This window comes from Jaculus jaculus, chromosome 4, assembly GCF_020740685.1.
Source record: "Jaculus jaculus isolate mJacJac1 chromosome 4, mJacJac1.mat.Y.cur, whole genome shotgun sequence".
Taxonomy (NCBI): domain Eukaryota; kingdom Metazoa; phylum Chordata; class Mammalia; order Rodentia; family Dipodidae; genus Jaculus; species Jaculus jaculus.
In genome coordinates this window covers 150,506,450-150,511,903 of record NC_059105.1, presented here as the reverse complement: position 1 = coordinate 150,511,903, position 5,454 = coordinate 150,506,450, and positions in this window count along the sequence as shown.

Here is a 5,454-nt window from a genome sequence, read left to right as displayed (position 1 = left end):
TGGAGTTCGTTTGCAGAGGCTGGAAGCCCTGGCGCGCCCATTCTCTCTCTCTCCCTCTATCTGTCTTTCTCTCTGTGTCTGTTGCTCTCAAATAAATAAATTAAAAAAATTTAAAAAAAAAAGGCTTGATGTGAAATTCCAGCGAAAACTTACTGAATGCCCAGAGAAGCCTTCTTAAAAGTTTCTAGTGCATATTCCATACATATTTTTCAATGTAGAGGAGAATTTTTTCAGCATATGATATGCCCATGTTATATGTATTCCCAGGATGACCCTCTTATATCAGTTTGAAACACAAATGAATTTATTGCTCTAAATTTAAGGGGAGATAGTCAAAGGAAAAACTTCCATAAGAACACTTGTCGTACAATTAAACAAAAAAATATCATTTGCAGGCTGAAGAGATGGCTTAGTGGTTAAGCGCAAGTCTGTGAAGCCTAGGGACCCCAGTTCGAGGCTTGATTCCCCAGGACCCACATTAGCCAAATGAAGGAGGGGGCGCACACGTCTGGAGTTCGTTTGTAGTGGCTGGAGGCCCTGGCACACCCATTGTCTTTCTCTATTACTCTCTCTTTCTGTAGCTCTCAAGTAAATAAATAAAAATAAATAAAAAAAATTTAAAAATATCATTTGCTACAACTTTAGAAACATCATTATTATGAGCAATATTTGATTATTTCCTTTATGGTCAGAAGATTATGAAAACTTGAAAAGTTTTATACAGTTTACCCACAAATGCACTATTAAATATACAAGTTTACTGAATCATCTTAAATAGTTAATTATACAAATACAGTTTCCACTATATTCCAGGTGAAAACTCAGATTCTTTTTAAGTCAGGATAACTGGCATTTTTGGTTTTGAATAAAAACAAGTACAAATAGCATACTTTGAAATTACATAGGTCAAACACATTTTCTTTTTTATTGTCAATATTTTTATATCAAATCCAATTTAAGTAGCCATCGCTTCACAATTTCTTGAGAATACTGTTTGAGGAGAAATCATCTTTTAAAACTCTATACTCTGGGGCTGGAGAGATAGCTTAGCAGTTAAGGTGCATGCCTGTGAAGCCTTAGGAACCTGGTTTTATTCTCAGGTACCACATAAAGCCAGATGCACATGGTGGCAAATGTGGCTGAAGTACGTTTGCAGTGTCTGGAGACCTTGGTGCACCCATTCTCTCTCTCTCTCTCTCTTTATCTCTCTGTCTCTAATAGATAAAAATACATCTTAAAAAATCCTCTATATTCTAAATATATTAAATAAGTAAATAGGGAAAAAACTCTATATTCTAAATAGATTAAATGAGTAAATAGGGCTGGAGAGATGATTCAAGTTAAAGATGCTTGCTGGCAAAGCCTGGCAGCCTGGGTTTGATTCACCAACACCCATGTGAAGCCATATGTTCATGTTCACACGTGCATCTGGAGTTTATGTGCACTGGAAATAGACCTTGCCATGCCCATTTTCTCTCTGTCTTACTTTCTCTGCAAATCAATAAATAAAAACATGTCAAAATTGTTTAAAAACAAATTGAGTAAATATATTCATATCATTTTAATAAATCTCATCAAATATATCACAATATTATATTATTATATGTGATATATTATTATATGTGATATATTATTGACAATGACTATGATTATTAATGACAACTTTTTTTCAGTATAAATACCTGTCATTGAACAAATGTGATCACTACTAATATTTCACTTCAGGATAAAGAACATAAAGGAAATATCCCAATATAAACGAAAGTATTTTTACCCTGAAAACTAATAAAGGGAAATGACTTTTAAATCACCCTAAACACTTAAATTACTTTTGGATGTCCACTTCATACATTATGTTTTAAGTTCATTTTCACTGAGACATATGCTCTGCTAATTTCAATATTAACATCTAGGAGATAGCCTTTTAAAATTTATAGTGGAATCTACTTGATGACTTACTGTGAATATTTTATTAAGAGATAATGTAAATCTAATGGACTTAAAAGAATGCAATTTCTAAGCAGTAATTTGGACAATATTTAAAATAAAGTTTTAAAACTTTAGTAATAAAAAGTTAGTAAAACTTATTTAACATTTTTTAAATATCTCAAGGTATTTTTATTTTCTTTCAATTGGGAAAATTTATCTACATTTTCTAAAAATGGGTTCACATTTTCTTTAAGTCAAATAATGATTTCTAAAATACATTTCATAACTATAACAGCATTGGGAAGGAGGGATAGCTTAGTGATTAAGGCATTTGCCTGCAAAGACTAAGGAACCAGGTTCAATTCCCCAGGACTGAAGTTAGCCAAATGCACAAGAGGGCACATGTGTCTGGAGTTCATTCGCAGCTGTGGGAGGCCCTGGCAAGCCCATTCTCTTTTTTCTTTTTTTAATTTAATTTATTAGTTTTCTTTTCAGTAAATACAGGCAGTTTGGTACCATTATTTAGGCTCATCTGTGATCTAACCCTTCCCATTAGACCCTCCTTGTTAATGAAAATGGGTCGTGCATTGTGGCGTTAGCCCCCAGTTATTGGTATGATAAATGTCTCTGCAAATTATGACCCAACATGTAACTCTGACATTCTTTCCGCCCCCTCTTCCGCAAAATTTCCCTGAGCCATGTTGGGTTCATTTTTGGTCTGCTTCAGTGCTGAGGTGTTGGGGGCCTCTGAGGCTCTGGCTCTCTGATTTGGTAGGAGTTGATTTTTCTCTGTGTTGATCTCCTTCCCCTTTGTGCTGGTATCTGGTTCACAGGAAAACATCACCCTTGCTTATTTCGCCAGTTGTCCTTAGTTTCAGTTGGGCCCCTTTTGAGGTATGTTGGGGCAGCTCTCTTCTTAGGATCTGCATCTATCTGGAAAAGAGAAGCAGATTCTCCAACAGAGAGTAAGTTAGCACCCGGAAAATTGAGATAAGACTTACTTTTTTGATAGACAGTATGGTAGGTTTAGGCCCTCTTATACCCCGTGATTGATGGTAGCTTAATATTGTAGAGTGGGCTTGTGTTTGGGTATGGTTCTGACTTGTTTCCCAGCTCCAGCTATGGGTCTAGTACCACTGAGGGGATCAGTTAGCCAAATCAAGAGCAATTGATTCCTCACCATGGCTGTGTACCACTATTACACTTGTGTGGGCATCGCATCCAGTTATTTGTTGCTAATTAGGTTAAACAATGTGTTGCTTGGACAGATCTTGGTCATTTCCCCCAGTCGCCTATGTAGCGCCTTCTGGCACTAGACACGCTGACTGCCTGGGGACTGATTCTCCTGGCTTCCAGCCATGTCATTCCATTTTACGCATCAGCTGTGTATGGAGTCTTCAGGAATAGGGTCTTATCACTGGCCTTTGGTGGGTCATCAAGTACTCTGACAGAAGTCTGTCATTGTTTTGGGAAACCTTGTAGGTTTCTCTGATCAAAAGCTCATTGTGGATGGTAGGCCCAATCTGGAAGTGGGGGTTACAGGTCAGTGTCCACTAAGAAATTGAGGAAAAAGATAACTAATATAAAGAGTTAGAGAGGATAGAGTTAGAGGGGATAGGGGGAGAGGGAGGGAGGGAAGATGTAGGAGATTTAGGTCAGTTTTGATCCTACCCTCTCCAGTGTCTTGTAGTTCAGGTGTTTCCTGTAAGGGTCTAGTGAAGGTTCAGCCATTTGGTCTGTTTTTGAGGAAGTAGAATTTTATGGTACCATTGCCGTTTGGGTCCGCATTACTATTTTCCACCCTTTGATTCCCTCCCCGCCCTCCCATCCATCTTATTCTCTAGTCCATGAGGTGCTTGCTGGGTGTGTATGGCATCTTGGGCAGATTCAGGTTAGGTGTTGCAGATGAGTGAGACTATGTGTCGATTTTTTTTCTGTGATTGGGTAAGTTCGCTGAGAATGATCTGTTCCAGGTTCAACCATTTTTCCTCAAATTTCTTTATGTCATTTTTTCTTACTGCTGTATAGAATTCCATTGTGTAGATATACCACATCTTTGTTATCCATTCTTCTAATGATGAACATCTGGGTTGATTCCAGCTTTTGGCTATTATGAATTGAGCTGCTATAAACATGGTTGAGCAAATCTCTCTGGCTTTTGGTTTGAAGGTTTTAGGGTAGATGCCCAGTAATGGTATAACTGGGTCTGTTGGTATTTCTATAGCCAGCTTTTTCAGGATTCTCCATATTGCTTTCCAAAGTGGTAGTACCGTCCTGCATTCCCACCAACAGTGAGTGAGTGTCCCTGCTTCTCCACATCCTCGCCAGCATTTGTTTTCATTTGACCTTTTGATGTTGGCTATCCTTATTGGGGTAAGGTGGAATATCATAGTTGTTTTAATTTGCATTTCTCTGATGATTAGGGATGATGAACATTTTCTTAGGTGTGTGTTTGCCATTTGTATCTCTTCCTCTGCGAATTGCCTGTTTAACTCTGTGTCCCATTTTGTGAGTGGGGTATTTGTCTTCTTATTGTTTAGACTTTTGAGTTCGTTGTAAATTCTAGAGATAAGGCCTCTATCAGTTGGGTAACCTGCAAATATTTTCTCCCATTCTGTGGGTATTCTATTGGCTTTGCTTATTATATGCTTGTCTGTAAAGAAACTCATCAGCTTCATATTATCCCAATGGTTGAGTGACTGTTTAAGAACTTGAGCCACTGGGGTTTTATTCAGGAAGTCTTTTTCCATTCCTATATCATGGAAAGTACTTCCTAAATTTTCTTCCAGTAGTTTTCAAGTTTCTGGTCTTATGTTGAGGTCTTTGATCCATTTGGATTTGAGTGTTGTGCATGGTGAAATGTGTGGATCAAGTTTTAGTTTCCTGCACGTGGTTATCCAGTTTGTCCAGCACCATTTGTTGAAGATGCTATCTTTTTTCCAGTCTATATTGTTTAGGCCTTTGTCGAATATCAAGTAGCTATAGTTGCTTGGCCCAAAATCCGGGTCCTCAAGTCTATTCCATTGGTCTATACTCCTGTTTTTATGCCAGTACCATGCTGTTTTTATTACTATGACTTTGTACTATAGCTTTATATCAGGTATGGTGATGCCACCAGAGGTATTTCTTTTTCTGAGGATATGTTTGGATATGCGAGGCCTTCTACCTTTCCATATGAAATTTGAGATCATTTTTTCTATCTCTGTGAAGAACACTGTAGGGATTTTAATTGGAATTGCGTTAAATCTATATATTGCCTTTGGTAGGATTGTCATCTTCACAATGTTAATTCTGCCTATCCAGGAGCATGGGAGGTCTTTCCATCTTTTCAAGTCCTCCTCAATTTCTTTTTTTGAGAGTTTTTATATTTTCGTTGTATAGACCTTTTACTTCCTTGGTTAACGTTATTCCAAGGTATTTTATTTTATTTTTTTGTTGCTTTTGAAAATGGGACTATGTCCTTTATTTCTTTTTCTGTGTCTTTGTCATTTGCATACAGAAATGCTACTGATTTTTGTGCATTGA